The sequence below is a fragment of the Vanessa tameamea genome, chromosome 8 (genome assembly GCF_037043105.1).
Source record: "Vanessa tameamea isolate UH-Manoa-2023 chromosome 8, ilVanTame1 primary haplotype, whole genome shotgun sequence".
Lineage (NCBI taxonomy): Eukaryota > Metazoa > Arthropoda > Insecta > Lepidoptera > Nymphalidae > Vanessa > Vanessa tameamea.
The window spans coordinates 2,333,921-2,352,259 of record NC_087316.1 but is presented as its reverse complement, the minus strand read 5'-3'; the positions used below and the strand labels follow the sequence as shown (position 1 = coordinate 2,352,259).

Sequence of the window (18,339 nt, the reverse complement as noted above, 5' to 3'; positions counted from 1 at the left end):
AATGTTGTACAAACTTTATTGGATCATGATCGATACGGCTACTGATATATACCTGTTAGTTATAGTTATCTACGACTGCCGAATAATATTGAGCATATTCTTAAAAAATAATATCGTTCCATATTTAAATTAAAAAATATAACGAATCCACGGTAAATTAACTAACAGTTAAATTGTATGATATGCTTGATTACAAATGCAATAAATTTCCATTAGCTTGTAAAGTAGTTTCTTTGCCTAGATTAAAAAAAAAAAACGTTCAACGTATGAGAGACTTGTTGCTGACCCTACGCAAAGTTTTAGAAATGAACAGATGTTTTTCGATGTAAAAACTAAAAGCAGCCTAGGCGCCGATACAATGGGCCATTTAAAAGGCGCTAACGGCGAACTACCTGCGAACGATTCGCAACTTTTTCATGCAAACGATTGCGCCCGTATGCCTTTGAAATTGATGACACCACCATTGTTGGTACGGCGATCGATCACCTTGCGATACGACACCCCATTAAACAACTTAGTTTATCTAGTTGAACATTATACAAATATACATATAATTAATTTCTACAACGATTTCTACAATGTTAAGAACATTAAGGCATTTGAGGTATTTAGATTTATAAATCCTTCAAAACTTCAAAGTGCAGTTTCATTTAATTTCATTTAAATTAATACATTTAATTGATACTATAATTATAATTACTTTCGATTAATTACTATTGACTAACATTCCGTTTAACTATTTGCTATTTTCTATATTTAATATATATTAAAATTAATTATTAAAAAAAGCAACATTATTTACGTATTTACCTTATTATATGTATAAATCTTATAATGTAATTCGAGTTTCGACTGCAACAATGTCCAAATTTCAGTTGAATGTTTTTAGAGAATTGGTTAATAAGTGCATAAAATGGACAATGCCCAAATTACATAAAGTATATATTTTATGTGATCATAAAGATAAAACTGGACATCGAAATAAAAGTCATCTAAACTTTCTTATGAAATCGACTAGCTACCTCACGTTAAATCGTAAAGTCGACGCACGTCCGGCCATAGGGTTAATAAAATTGCCATCCATCATGGCGGGCCACCGGCGGATATTAAATTGACACGCCTCACTCCAACACTCCATCTCATTCCATTATCATGGCATTACTTTATTACACTAACTACTTTAGACGGACTTTTTCAGACTAACGATTATTGATGCGGAGGTGAAAGAAATATATTGGAAAATGGAATCCAGTATCGATTAGTTATACATTATACGTTTTCTCGATATCGTTGTTGTATCGATTTTTATATGAAATGAATGGCACCTTTGGAATAAATGGTTTTTAGGCGTTATCATCTTGCTTCCTCGATGGTCTCTCGTGTGGTACGAGTGCTGCCAATAAATATAAATTGGTGATTATATATATTTTTTCGATTAATATCTCCAATGATGTGCCTTTAGTGTGTCTTTTATACTTTATTTCGATGAGGTTTGTTGTTTTTATTTGGGAATATTTTTACTACTGTAAATGGGTATCATTTTGACTGTCTCGTTGGTTTAGTGGCTACCTCTATCTCGCTATCTCGAGGTCCTGGGTTCAAGCCTCGATAAAAAAAGTTGTTGGTTTTTTTTGTATGGGGAAAAAATTATAATAAAATATAAAAATAATAATTTCGTAAAATTTGAAAATATAGATTTGAACAAATCAGTGGCCATTCCCTTACGTATTCAATTTGAAAAATTGTTCACTACGATGTATATTTTGCAAAAGTATTTCTTTCCTGAATATTACGGTAGCATCTACATTTCGTACTGGTACACAAGCTATTAACGTCATATGTAAAAAACTCTTGAGGAGGTGTCAGACGAGCAGATGGACACTAAATATGTGATAACAACATTTCTTTTAGTTTCATTTCGGTACTGAAATAAAAGAGTGACCAGATTTTACAATATATTTAAGGTCTCTAAGCATATTGTGTTACCTTCCAAAAATCGTTGGCACGTATTAAATCATAAAAGCATGTTATTTATAAGCTTTATAAAGGGCGCGGTAGCTTTGATGTGAATTAAGTAACAACGCGTTAATGTTCCACTGCTGGTCAGAGACCCGTTCCCTAAAGGCGAACTTATATATACATATTATATTATATTATATATACATCAAAGCCTCGGAAGGACGTAAAACCGTTGGTCCTGTGCCTGAAGTCCTTCCGGCCGTGACTGATTTTCCATTCCATCGGAGAGTGAGGGAATAGAGAATGCGCCTGTGTTTGTGCACACACTTGTGCATTATAATACTATAATATGTCCTGCGTAATTGGTTCATCTCCCTTGAGATTGGTCTTTGTGGTCGAATTCGATCAAGAGGAAATCATATTCTAATGTATCACCAAGATAGAAGATAACCAGAATAGATTTCATACAGTTAAATAGATTTTTCTATCCTCAGTTTATGTATGCTGTTACCAGATTATAATCCGTGGAAACGAAAGTTGCCATCTAAAAAGTATAAATGTAACTCAAGGTTATTGCAAGGTAGAGTTGTATTAAAAGTCATGGTAACTGTTACCGAACGAATTTATTTTCAGCTAAAGTATTTTTTGTATCTTTATTATTAATATTTTCAAATATAAAATAGAATTCTTAATTAGTAGAATAAAAAATATTCTATTTAATATTTTTAAGTTAAAAAGATTTGTGTTTTTCCACGCGTTGGACACCTTCAGAAAGGTACCCGGATCCATAACGTAAGTTAAAAAGCTTAACCTAATCTATAGTTTCAGAGTTAAATAAAAACTTAATAAATATATTTTTTATTGTTACATCTTAACAAGAATTTTATAGCACTTAAATATAATCATAGAGCTTAGATTCTACGGAGATAAACCGCCAAGAAACAATACTTACTCTTTTAACGAATTACATTAACTGTATATAATAAAAGCAATGACACTATATATAGTATAATTTCATTATAGTATGTGTAGATAAGCATGCTCTTGTAATCATATATAGCACAGCATCACAGTAAAGCTACTATCAACGGTCGGTCGGCGTCGTCCGACGGAAATTAAATCGACACGCCCTCATTTCTTGCCGACACCGCGTACACTGTACTGCGTTCCTGATGCGTTTATTTCATTAATTACTTTTTGTACTTGATTGACTTAATAATACTCGTGTATAACTTATTTGTTGTTTATTTATTAATTGAATAAAACAGATGTTTAATATATGTACTTACGTATATTTACCAATTACTTTACCTATTGGATGTCAATAGGAATATAAGAAATCCTCATCGAAAACGGAAGCTATTTCTAAAATGATATAGTTTCTATATAATATGTTCATTAAGATCTGTTTATTGAGAACTCTGTATCCGGTTTTAGTTGCAATATCATAATTTTCCAATGATTACCTTCTAGATGACTCTATTACGTATATCCGCTATGATATGACCTGACTTGTTAATAATAATAATTACATTTTCCATTGCTTTTATTTCATTTCGCGTGACGCGCGTTTACATCTAGAATGTATAAATACTATAAACGTAATTTCTGATACTAGTTAAGTTATTTTATAAAATTAAGCTAAGAAAGCTAAACAAGAATAAATAAAACGAACAAAAATGTCAGTTAGGGCTCATTTGTAAAAAACTTGAACCGATCCGACTCAACCCTTTCCAGATTAACTAATATATTGCATTAGAATAATTTACCTATTTATATTTAATGACTTAGAGATACATAAAGATAACGTCTGATTGACGAACGATTATACCGACGAGACGTCACGTGCAGCCTAAATCAAAAGGAACCTCTTGGACAATATAAAGATCGAAACACAATTTCGTAGAACAATTCCAATATTCAAATACGGCAAAACAAGTATCTATGTAAAAAAAAAACCATTCAAACGATGACGTACGGAATAGGTATTTTTTATATAACATGTTATTTGTAGGCGGACGGGCAAATAGCTCAACTGATGGTAAGTTGCCATTACTACCCACAGATATTTGCATCTAAGAAATTTTATCTATTCCTTATATCGCCAATTGCCCTTGTGCCTGTAGTGACACTCTCTCTTACCCTTCAAACCGGAACACAACAATACTAAGTACTGCTGTTTGCCGGTAGAATATAGGATGAGTGGGCGGTACTTACCCAGACGGACTTGCTCAAAGCCTCGCCACCACGTGAAGCTACAGGCACAACGGCCGTAACATCTCCGTTCCCCGGGTTGGTGGCGCATTGACCATGAATGGAATGGTTAATATTTTTGACATTAGCAGTGGCTATGAGGCTAATGACAATTTCTAGAACATAATATTTGCGTTGTAAAGACTCGTCTCACATTTATATCACACTTAACGGCTTTCATCATTAAAATCGGAAACTTATAAATAACCAACACTGAATGTACGACAGACACCTGGTGATATACGGATTTGACATGAAGCTGGAGTTGATGCCATCACAGCGTTATGTGTCCTATTAAGCAAGAATAACTTGAATTTAAATGAATGTTGTTAACCCGAGGTAACTCAGTAGCTTAAACATGTAAATCTTATCTGAAGGTTGGACGTTCAAATCCTACATTACATTTAGTGCTCGGTGTTGCAATAAATATCGTGAGGAAATCGGATGTATCGGATGTATCGGATGAAAATCTGCCACACGTGTATCCAGTATCAACTCGCGTTGGAACAGCATAGTTCAATAAGTCACAAATCTTAAGAGAGAAGGCCTTAGTCTAACAATGATACATTAACAGATTGTTACGTAGCTTAAAAAACAACGTTATAATTATTTTATTGTACGTATGTCTCATTTAAATAAAGATTGCCTCTGTGTGAAAGTTACTCAAAATCGAAATATACTTTATTGAAGTAGGCTTTTACATGCACTTTTGAATCGTAATTTAACAAACTATATTAAGAGAAGCTACCACCGGTTCAAAATGCAGATTCTATCGAGAAGAACCGGCAAGAAACTCAGTAGTTACTCTTTTTCAACATTTAAAAATACAAACTGACTGGAAGTCAACAAGTATTAGCTCCACGCTTTTTTATCATCTATATAACCTTGTATTGAATAATATGCCTTCTTTACCAATAGTTGTGCTTAATATAATATTAAAAATAATTGAAAAAAAAATATAATTTTTAATTTTACTTCGGCTTCGTACAAGGTGTAATGAGTATTTATGATATAGAACAACGAAAACCAGCTCGTCGGAACACACCCGTTAGAACATATCGTGCGACCACGATACAATTCTCCCTTACTTTCAAATGTTTAATTTCTTATACATTTATCAAAATTATAATTTTAAGAATTACAATTTTATCTATAAACGGATACTGTGTCATTTATTTAAATTACAATTAATGCTACTAACGGTTTTATATTGAAGCTTTGCCTATCAATAATTACAGGTTATTAATCATACAATAATTACGTGAAAATTGTTTTTTTATTATTTTATTCGTATGTTTTCTAAATTTGCATAAATTGTAATCCAATTAAAATGAAATTAACATTGTAAATAATGAATATTAATTAACGGTAACAAATATTGTATAATTAATTATTTTTTTTATCATTGTGTTTTAATTGTTTTCTTTCAAAATAATTGTTGTTCCAACAAAGACGATAAGTATGAATTGCTAAAAAAAAATACTTGTGTAGAAGCTATATTTTTATTCGCAAAAGTGTATATACGGAAATAAATATCTCTAAACTTTCGTTCATTTCTGCAACCCACTTACCTCCAGAGTGTGTCAAAAGTACTTGCAGTAATACAAAAATATAAAAATAAAAAATAAATTCAGACCACAAACAGCACTAAAACCGAAACATTGCTGAAAACATATAAAAACTACATAAACGCGTCACATGATCTGGATAAAAGTGAATTGAATATCTTGAAGACCTGCACTGCAGACTTCCAGGTACAGTTAGTGAACATCACCGGCACCCTACCGACTAGAAATGACGAGACACAAGGTTTTTACGCTTAGTGAGGAATAAGGAATACTGTCTCTAATAAATGGACATAGATTACTTCTGTAACTTTCTTTATTCCAATGATACGATAGTTCGTCTTAAAACTAAATCTGTACATTTACGACATGATATTTTCATTTATCTCAAGAACTTCCGGTATTATACATATGACTATACACTCGGTTACATTTCAACACTCTCCTCATGTGATTGCAGTCATTGTGTTACGTTACCCCTTACCATATAAGTTGATTCATTAATGTAATTATCATGCAATGTACATTGCGTTAAGTACATCACATTGTCAATTTGTCAGCGAAATCGTTATTTTGCCAAGTTGCATAATTCTGTTGCATTGTCGGAATGAATTCAGACTGCAGATATTCGTTTCGTAGCGCCGCTGGAGACTATATTTATTTGTATTTAATCAGTATTTTTGTTCAACGACGTTTTATTTTCTTTATTAAAACTATCACGTAGGGAGAAAGAAATATGGGAACACTTCCCACGACATCGTACTAAGAAACATGGCGGTCGGGACCCCGCTGTTTCGATTGACTCTTACAAGATGTCTAATTGCATTTCGACTTCGTTAAGAGAATTCTTATCTAAGATTCTTTTTATTGGAATGCTTTGTCTTACATCTCCAAATACCATTGTTTTGTCCTGATTGAATTAAAGATCGTTTAAAGATTCATTATGCTTAGTTCGTATAGGTTTTGCGACTTTGGTGCCTACTGCGTTAATTGTCACAGATTTATGTTACGACTTCGGAATATTTTTTCATCGCATAATATATTAAGAGTTATTATTTAGTTGTAGGTAGGTTGTGTACAACCTTTACGACTGCCATCTTTGTATTTAAAAACAACAGATAATTAAATTTTTTTAAAGCTTTAGCATTTCAATATTAAATTGATAGAATATTTTGCGCACAAGTAGATACTAAAACATATTGAAACTAGGCAACCGAGTCAGTGCCCTCCTCTCGGGAAAGATCAGAGGATTTCTCTGTAATCATAATATAATTAAGATCAATTCACACGCGTTAATTACAACAATAATAGCGTTTACAATAATTTAATAATGACAATGTTATTAAATAAAACGTACCGCATTTATTAAAATTTGGATAGAATAATTAATTAGAAGCTATAGAAAATTATGTTGCTTTTGTTAGTTGACAAGACATAAAAATCTGGAAAGATTAACCCTAAATAACCGTAGAAATTAAACTTCCAAACACATCTCCAATACGATTTTACTGTATTATAAGAATAGTTTCTTAGGTTTGAGTTTAGTATTGTTCAAAGGCGAAACACAGAGAGGAAACGATAAATAATCTTCGAAGTTTATAAGATCGGCCGGTTTGCGTCCGCGCACCGTCATACGCACCCTCTTTAAGGTTGTTTATATTTAATATATCGGCCACTTCTGTTCTTATATTCGAATACTTTGTTCCAAACTAATTTGTTTATTTGACGAAAATAGGAATATGAGAAAGATTTTTCTTAAATAAACTATAATTTACCAACAGAAAAATCGACGCATTAAAAAAAAAAACAAGTCAATATATACTGTAATATGTTTGAACATTTCGTTGACGTACAGGATCGATATGAATAGGTTTCTTGGAAAGTCTATAAAACTGGACCTATTAATAAGTTTGAATCAACGCAAAAGAAATGTCGGAAACGGCTTGTCTGAAATAAATCCCAACACTTGAGAAAATAAGTCGATCTGTGGGAAAGACGCCTAAGGCTTCATAGTGAAAAAGATTACTAAATGAAAGCATTACTTTGTAACTGCTAACTTCAATAACCGGTACTAATTCGTATTCAAATTTTAACAAAAATATAAGCGGAAGTCAAAATCGGAACAAAGGTACGGTTGACTTTTTAAGCGTATTACATTTTGTCCCTTCCGGATCAGCCCTTAAACTGGGGTGGGATTCATTCGAGCGAAAACGGAAGTAGCATACGTTCGCCATGCGGTTCCGTAATTGTTGGCACGGGTTTTTGTTTCCGCTTTTAAGAGGGAATAATAATAAACTAAGATTCTCGTAATTATTTCCGTATATAACTAATTATAGAAATTCTTAAAATTTTAAAGTTGTCTTACATATCATTCTGACTATTTATTAAAGTAAGTAAAACTTTTGATGTATTACTTACTCAAACCTCAGGCACGCGCTCTCTCTTCTGGTATAATTTGCATGCATATTGGTTTAATAGATTTTTCAGCTAGGGAATACAAAAGAAAACGTCTCCTTCGTTGATTATTTGTAGGTCTGGATCGAATTCGAAAAAAATTGTGACCAACGGTTGGCCACTAATTAAACGCACAATAATAAATAATAAAAAATAATAATAATATAACCTTTGGCGAGTGTCAAGCGTAGCTGTCACGCACACCAAGGTTATAAAATTGGCTCTTTTGATTTTTTCTTTTGTAGTGCGATACTCGTATCTAGACATATTAATAAAGTCTCTTTATTCATATCATACATATATTATATATTTATATTTATTAATAATTCCTAAAAGTTGTTTGTCAGTAGTTTCGATGGACAATATTGTTTAAATACATCAACTGCTGCGCAGATAAGTAACCTATGAATAGGAGTCTTATTATATTTCGCGACATTGCACGAAGTTCCTCCGTACGCCTTAATGGTCGGCCCATTAAGACGTGTCTTTGCTCATAAGAGCGTGACACGCATGTTGAATACAAGTGCAGCGATGTTTGCATGGCTGTATTCTCAATGAAGCTATGAATGGACCAATGGAACCAAGGGCACGCCATTATGCAATAACAGTTGTGATTTGGATTGAAATATTAGCGTTTCTAAAATTGGTCGATCTCGTAAAACGGCTTAAAGCTTTCAACGTTCGCCAAATATCTTCTCGTATAAACTTTGAGATATTATATTTGTAAAACGTTTTATAGCAGGAAATGGATATTACCTCGCTTTAAATAGACTTTAGTATTTTATAAATTCACATTCAACACGAACTTGTGTAAATTTTTGATGTTAATAAATAAAATGGTTTGCTACTTAAAATATAAAAAAAAAAACACTAAAAATAAATTTGCCGCGGTGGCTGTAAATTTCCCAAGACAATTTCGTGTGCACATAAAAAGATTAAAGGAGGGTGAAGGTGCTAATGCTTGTCTGTACGTACATCCGGTCCATCGTAGTCCGTTAATTGGGCCGCGTAAAAGGGATATCGTGTAGCCGCCTCTCGGCCATACCCGACTTCCTTTCTCGCGACGCTGGCACAGGTCGGGATCACGACATGCGACACTATACTCAAATGTTCCTTAAATGGTCTTATATCCAATTAAATTAACGATAACAAATGCCGGCTATATTTGTTTTATTTTCGGTTTCTTTATAAATTCTACTAAATAAGTTATATGTAGATAATTGTATAAACGATACTGAGATGACACTGCGTTGAGATATTTAAGCCGGATTTTATTTAATGTATAAAATAGTGATTACAGAGTTTCTCGCCGGTTCGATAAAACTGTCGGCATAATTATATTTTACTAGTTATCGCCCACGGCTTTGCATGTATAAAAGTGTAGTCATCCTTGGGGTTCAAGCTTGCTTCATACCAAATGTAACTTAATTTAATTTCTTATAACCTGGGTGACTTCAAACGAGGCGTAAAGAGGCATCTTGCGAGCCGGCACGCGGCATGGCGAGGACGACTAGTGCAGTTCATTCTCGCTAACTGTACTGTCCGTCTTCGCGTTTGGACTCCACTACCCTTTACCATCAGGTGGAGTGGAGTCATATGCCTATCCAGACTATATAAAAAAAACAGTTCAGTGCTTTAATCGTGAAAGCGTAAGTGTCAGACATACATACAGTTACTTTTGCATTTATAATATTAGTATAGATTATGAATGAATGAATGAAATATACTTTATTGTACACCACAAACAACATGAAACACACAGAAAAAAAGTAAAACAAAATTAGTAAAATAAAAAAACGAAAAATAAATGTTGAAAACGAGTGTTGTACAATGGGCGGACTTATGGCTAATTAGCCATCTCTTCCATACAACCCAATCTGAGATAGAATTTTTAAAACCATCGGCGTAGGCGGTGGCAATATTTACACACTAATACTTATACTTACTACATATATACATATTAATATATAATATATATATCTATATTATACACTAATACATATTTAAGATACTAAAATGTTATATAAAGGAAATTAATTAAAGTCATCTAAATTATTATTTTGGTAAAAGATTATTATTATAAAGCGACGATTCAAAGGTAATTCTAAAAAAAAACGAATAATTTCGATTATGTCTCCGATTTATTAAATCTCTCGTTAAATAAATGAACAATATAATTTCGTCAAATGAAATTCTTATTGACATTGCACATCTCGTATAAGACGCGGGGAAAACTTTTTGTTCATAATTTCTTGACATCTCGACCACTTAATTGTGGCGCATAAGTCAGGTTTTTAATCGATTATTATCTCTGCTGTAATTATGTTACAAATGAAACGATTGGTTCGTCAATCCAATACGATCGTTCAAAAACAAACCAGACTTGCATCAAAATCTTTATCTATTTTAACGTGCATTTTATCGATCGAAACAATTAAACAGTTTTGATTTATTAACATAGCTTAGATGTTATAGATATATTAGGTAGTTTCTCTAATTAATCTGATGTTCTGGTACAGTTGTATTGTTAGTAATTTTCACTGTTTAGAATCAAAATATATTTTTAATGAATATCCTTCCCACGATATTCTATTATTATACGAAAGATTTCAATAGCGATGGCCATTATAAATCTTTTAGATTTATAATTCGAACTTCATGTTCCCATGACGAACCTTCAGACTGTGACTATATCCATTATACCTACTTACTCATACTTATGGTCACTGTACCGCGCCTTCGCTAACTACGTATTACGTAGTCGTCATCAAAGCTTCTTTGAAATTGCAAATTCTCATATATTCACATAAATCAAAAGAAACATTCCATCTCGGTGCGTAATACACCCAAGCAAGGCGTGTTATTATCTTGATGTTTCCTCCGGCTGTTTTCCTCAATTTTGCGATTGTAAACAACCTGCGATGTTATTTCGTAGAAGTGTTTATAGTCATGCTAGATGCCGTAGACGAAAAGTGCCGTGCTGTAAACGTGTGAAGATAATATTGAAGCCTTTCCACGTACCATTATTCTACCATCAAGCGTCATGTATGCTGTTTCTGTACGAAGCGTTAATACTACTAGTATAGACCTCACAAGAAATCGAACAACTTAGCCTTAATAGTCTCATTAGTTTATTGGTGTGCTACCTACCATTGTGAAAGTGGCAAGTAAACTAATACTGACGCTAAACTCGTCTTCACTTTAGTACTCTCTAGACATTAGGCTAAAGTGATGCGATAAATAGGCATATCAGTAATTACTTAAAAACAGGTATATCTAGTATGCTGTTAAATAAAGTCTGAGAATCAGCATTGTTAAGAAATAAAATGCTGCCTTGTTTTATCTCCTACCCGTCTATTCCATATTCAATAAAAGTAGATTAATGGAGACAACGCTTCGGTATGCCGCCGTCGGTGAATCATGATGCGAGCTGGTGTGCCACTAGACACGTGTGCTCGTAATTATAAGGGCCAAGTAATCGTTTTATAAGATCTGATGTTTTATAATTATACGGAATTTTCTGGTATTAATGTTATATTTGGAGCAATTATTTATGATTAATATTCGGCTGATTCCGACATTTGAGTTAAATGAATTACACTTGGAGAATTAAACGTCGACTTGTTTATTGAAACAAATTATTTTAGAAATATTCATAATGCATACGATTTCATAAGAAGTAAAAACGTTCTTAATAGCACAATGAAATTATATGCTTGTACAAATGTTGCTGTTTTAGACAGCCCTTTGTTTCCGTAAGAATGGAAATATTTAGAACTTGAGTACAGTATATTAATGTCATAATAGGCATTTGAACCCGGATCTTATTGTAATTCAATGTACGTATTTATGAAACGGAATAAAACATTATGGTTATTGACTAGAGATTCTGTCTAGATCATTCAAGGGGTATGTGAATGATCATCTTCATGATTTTAAAGTAGAAAGACAAAAACGCACAATGCGATCAAAAATATATATATAATATTTACAAACAATTCAATATTATATTTTAATCGATTTTTATATACATAACAAATATCTCATATCAGCATAGGAACTTGAATAGTTTCTTTTACATTATTTAAATAATTTGTTAGTGGCACATGGACATAACTTCAATCATATATTATTCTTAGCTTGCCTTTATGTATTTAGGGAAAGCGCAGTGTCCTAGTTATTATATAACATAACTTATCACTGCAATCAAAAGGAATTTGCAATCATTTACGATTGTATGACTGTTTGACGCCAAAACTTCTTTTGTGGGTCGGTAATTTGGTTTACCCCCACTTTACTAATATTGCTGGCGGTATTGATGGATGCGCTTATCAGAAAAAAATCCTTAGTCGGCTCTTATCCAAGGGTTTAGAACGTGTGGCTTTATTCCACTTTAAAACTTCTTTCTGTGTTATCTTTTCCTGCGTGCTTTCTATGGTACGTACATCAATTTGTATAGATAAAATCCTGAACACAAAACATGTTTCTATATGGTATGTGAGTTGCGGACTAGTCTTTTTGTAAAATTAAAAATGTATCTGATCGGAGGACTATCGAGGCGATCTTAGTCAGCCGCGTCGTTTTATTTTCGATGTTTTTCGTCGTCTGGCCAGCGGAAGTCATTATGCGTTTTCCGCCGTACGCTGTACTGCCCTGTTAAAATATATTCATTAAAACAGCGACCAAGAGTTTACTCAGGCGAGTTCTTAATTGCTAGAATTTCTACATATAATTTTATGATTTGCTTTTAAGGTTACTGATCTAGAAACATTTCCTTTGCCTCCCGAGTCGTTTTATTTATTCAATATTTTCATATAAAATATTTAATTTAAAATTCTTTATTTATTTCTAATAAATATTTACAAAGAGATGTCGCTTTCAATAATGGATTGCGTGCGTGATGAAAATGCTTTAGGGCGGTCTCGCAATCGCGGGGGCTCGTGACAAATATTGACATGGCAAATGTTTGCCGCACTGCACGCTCATCTCTTGTGCCACTACGTGCGGCGTAGGAGGTTCACAGATAAAGGTTGAACCGCCGGGATGACTACAATGTTTGCATATAACAAATCTTGTTTGCTCTTTTTATGTCCCGCGTATTGCCCGCACGGATCACTGCTGTAAGGATCCTCACGTACTGTTTGTTTTGCTTACTTTATGGATATTGTATTTGATTTCGCCATTGTTTACGTAACGGCCGCGGTGTCCGTTTAAGGGAATTAAAACGTGTCGAGAGAACGACATCAAAGATTAATAAAATTTTTTGGTTGGTTTAATCAGCTCGCTTCCGTTTTGTTTTCTATATTATTTAAAAGCTTACTTATTTATTTTTTTATGTCGTATTTTAGTGTGCTCTCTAATACAATAAAAAAAAAACGAATAACAAATAATTAAAATTGTCTAGTCAGTTGAAATATAAGACTCGTGATAAATATTCAAGTACATAGATGCGCTGTATATATTTGACCTAGGATATCTAGGTCTTGACCTGCAACACATGCGCGTTTGCGACACTGAACCGATCGAACACTGGTAGCCCTGGAGATCCATTTTATCCTTTGAATATTCAGTGTCATCATTGACCTCCTTTAGGTGATTCGGTTATATTTAGTGTAACTTCAGTAGCAGTTTTCATTTGTTAGTTTTATATTGTTTAATTTACGCTGTAAATTATTTATTTAAAAGTCAGTTTCTTCGTACAAACAAAACATACTATTTATCAAGCTCATCGATACCGATGTTATAAATGCGAAAGTAACTCTGTCTGTCCGTCTGTCTGTCTCTATGTTGCTTTTTCACGGCTAAAACAATGAACCGAGTTTGATGAAATTTGAAATGAGGCAAACTTGAATTTCAAGGGAAGATATAGCTACTTTCTATAAGTCATAACTGACGACCAAACCCTTAAACGCAAGCGAAACCGCGGGCGACAATTGTCCTGCCTAAAACTTTGACGTTACAAAAGTATTTGATCTCTATCATCTTCTTTCTATAGAAAATAACTGTCTCATTAACGACTGACTTTGAAAAAATTACTTATAGAACAACTCTAGAAAACGATACTCACGTATTGTATATGTTTGTATTTATATTAATATTCTCGGTGGCTTGATCAGAGTACGATTCTAAATAAGCATCTTAAAAATATCGAGTCTCAATAATCAACATGAACTACGAAAGTTCCATTATAAATGTATTTGCCAAATCATTTAACATCCGTTAACACGCGTCCCTCAAGGCCAGTTATGTTTACGCGACGATAGCAAGTACTTACACTGTTCGCGTCACGCTAATTGATAGGGATTTGTTAGCTTGGATTTGTTTTTGTTTATAATAACTAACTACTTAGTCAGGAAAATGTGCTGCTTGATGATAAGCGCTCACCAGTGCTCATAGACGTTGGCAACGTAAGAAGATTAATCATTCGTTACACCGTTAATGCACCGCCAACCATGGAAAGGTATAATGTCTCTTGTGTTCCTAATTATACTGGCTCACCCTTCACAGGAACACACAATGTATTTTGTTGGCAATAATAGTAATTAGTACTGTTTGCTGTTGGAATATAAACGGATACGAATTTGGAAGTCAATGCAAAGTTCTCTTGTCTTCTGTTCTTAAGATATGCGAAACAGGCATGCTATTAAAACATATAATCGAATTATAAGTGATTTCACAAAATATAGATTAAATATAGATCTATAATACAATAACATCAAAATTGAAAAGAGACTACGTCATTTTTATTTTTATTAGTTTATTATATCGACAATCATTGTTACAAATTAAATTACCAATTAATCTGTTCAAGCTATCCACTACAAAATAAGCATGCTTAGCTCAGTAAACTGCCTTGCGTGTAAATTGCCAACGGAAACGAGTGCCAGTAATGAGGTTCGGATGTCGCTCACCTATTGTGCCTTGCGAATAGATATCGACTTCCTCAGTTCAGTTATTGGTAACACAGCGCTATAATGAGGCATTGTTCGTGAGTCAGGAAGTCTTCAAGTCCCTACATCTTATTCTGTTTTCAGAACGCAGATCCGAGTTGTGATCAGATTGCTAAACCCTTGAGCCATTCGTTCGGCTGTTTTGAGACATCTACAAAACCAGGTCAACGTCCGTTCACGGATCTCTGGTTGTAAATTAACCGATACTAAACTGTACTGTTGTTGGTATTCTAAAATGTTGCAGTAAAATTTTGAATTCGTGCTTAAAGCAACCGGCGATCATAGCTCACGAGTTGACCCTTTCGTCGTTTCCGCTACGGTCTTAATTTAAAATGGTGTTGTAATTATTTGTAAATGTATATTGACTAGTCTTTTTAAGAGTTCATTGCTAATTTGACGAATTAATGTTTAAGTCATTTTATGTTTTTTTTTAGTAACAATACATATCTATTTTAGTTAAATCTGATATCGGACTTTGTTTAAGACGTTTTGCAATATTTTCGTTCCCGTTTCTACTTGAGAATCGGACAACGCTATACCTAAGAACCCATAAAACCTTAATTATTGGAATTCTGTTTCATCGTGAAAGAAAACTGTTAAATGCAATAAATTGCCTTATAGTAATCTCATTAGTGTGACCTGTACGTGTTATTGTTTTAATTACTATATTTTATAGCTTATAAGACATGTCATATTCAATTATATTTAAAGTAAATTGTCGAAGTTGTAATAAATCAGTAATGTTCGTTAATGGATTAAGGACGTGTTCAAGATGCCTTACTGGAAAGATGTATTAACATTTAACATATGCATACAGGGAAATATCTTGCGGTTTTATTTACACAGACAAATAGTTAAAGGTTCTTGAGATTTGTGATGCAAATGCACTTGATAGATCTATTATTAAATCAATAAATGTAGGAATGCGTTTGTTTGTAAATGCTTTGCACAATGTAGATAATTGTAATGTTTTGTATATGCAATAATGATTATCGATTATTTGAATTAAAAACAATATCATAACGATAAAGTGTCAGTTAACGTGTTTATACAGCATCTATAGAGAATAATCTAGAAGAATATTTCAATTATAATATGGATCTAGAACATGATTAACATGGGCTACAACTAAAACCAGATGTTTTAAAACCAAACAGTTCATAATATCTCGAAGGCACGCGCAGGCACGTCTTAAATTGGGTTACCGTGTCGTTATTCTTTCAAGGTCGATTCGTCGTCGAGTTGGATCATATATTCTAAGTTGAGGTCACAAAGTCGAGAACACTTATGAATTGTTTTGTTGCCCATCTTTAATGTAGCTCGAGTGGGCAGAGAAAATCGTTGCAATTTATTTTACGCCACGATTCATCTGCTTGTTACGCAGACTTGGTGCTGTTATCCTCCTCGTTCCTTAAATATAATTGAGAGAGAGGTATTTAATTTTATGGGTTCTATTTAAGTTATATATTTTTTATTAAATCTTCATGTTTATTTTTTTTCGAAGATGTTTTGTTTGTTCCGCTTTCACTTCTTAACCAATGGATTATCATTAAATTCGGCTTAAATATCGTGACAGGTACAGAATAGAATATGGGGTAGAAGCAGCGAGCGATAGCTAGTTGTCATATAAAAATGTTGAGAACTTTCCAAAGTCATATTGTCATAATGTTATAAATCCAGTTTCGATATTGACGTCCTTGATATAGGTGGACTCGTTTAACTTCCTGTTACGCGGTGAATTGTATACACAGAGCACGTCACTCATTCAGTCTCAATCAAAGGATTGTGAATGAGATGTGTACCGCGTATGTGATTATAGTTATATATAATGCAATAACTATACGCTTCCTGTTGTGTTGTTTGCACAGTTACGTACGGAATGGTTTGCTCGGTATTCATTAAAATTGCTTCCAATTATAAATGGCAATTGGCAACGATGTGTGATTTGAAAGAGGTGATAAAATATTAGATTTTTTAAAGAGTTTCGATCGAAATCTTTTCGATTTTTGAATCACTTGAATAGATTTGGTCATCGAGGTCGTTTTGTGACATCCATAATACTTATTATGTATCCACTGCTTGTCGCGGGCCGGCGCGAGTGCGCGGCCGGTCGGCGGGCCGTCCTACCAAGGCCAGCGAGTTCGTTAGGGCCATTCATGGATGCCTGCCTCCTTCCCTCGCCCGTGGCGACAGGATACTCTTCGTTTCTGTGTCCTATGCAGTACTTTTGATTTGTTTCTTTTTTACGATCGAACTCAAAACGAAAAGAAATAAACGCAATCGTAAGTCACCGGATGCGCTAACGAGTGTTAAATTTTTTAAGTCTCACCATGTAACATTACGTCGTTTTTTATTTAAATCCTCTCTTTTATAGCTTTCTAATGGTCAAACACTGATTACACAAATTGTTATTAAAATAGTCAATGAACATTAATTCAATCTAGTTTACTGTTATTATGGTTCGGTATACTTAATGTATATATACTTCGAACAAGATTAAATATCGATGGCAAATATATTTTGTTTAAAGAAAACACTGATAGATATTATCTGCTGCAAAAAAGACAGAAATTCAAAATTGCTTATGGTCTGAAAATGAGTTGTTATCAAGGAACAGTAAAATCTTAGAAATGGCATGATGTCGAGCAATCGGAGAAGCACATTTAGGACGTGCATTGTGGGCAATTCGTCATGATTTGCGTATGTAAATCAATGGAGTTTAGTTGTGCGGGCGTAACGGTATTTTCGTCGGTATACGGCAGGAAAGCGGATGCTATAAACACACTTTCAGCAAACCAAAACCATACTATATAGCTATGTTTTCTAAATTGCGATTTTTTCATCAAATCTGGTCAGAATGCACTATAATATATAAGTAGGCTGTAATGAACATTTTTGAATTATTATTTTATAACATTAATTTAATTTTAAAGTTTCCAACGGTTTGAAATATAGATTTTACCGAGAAATACTCCGTAGTTACTCTTTTTAGACATTAAATTACAATAAAATTGAATTCGATCGGTATCTCCAAATTATATACTCTATTCCAACCATAATAGGAAAAAGCCAAATAAACAACATTTTACAGAAATTTGACGCGATATCATTGGTCGAGAGCTTGATTAATCTACGATATTTACTATGGATTTGCGAAA

The 18,339-nt window shown here is 33.4% G+C and overlaps 1 protein-coding gene across 5 annotated transcripts in view; it reads left to right on the top strand.

Annotated features, from left to right (window-relative positions):
* Hecw (Hecw ubiquitin protein ligase) overlaps nt 1–18,339 on the top strand; it is a 102,381-nt gene that overhangs the window by 6,972 nt on the left and 77,070 nt on the right. The gene's annotated exons all lie outside the window — the stretch shown is intronic.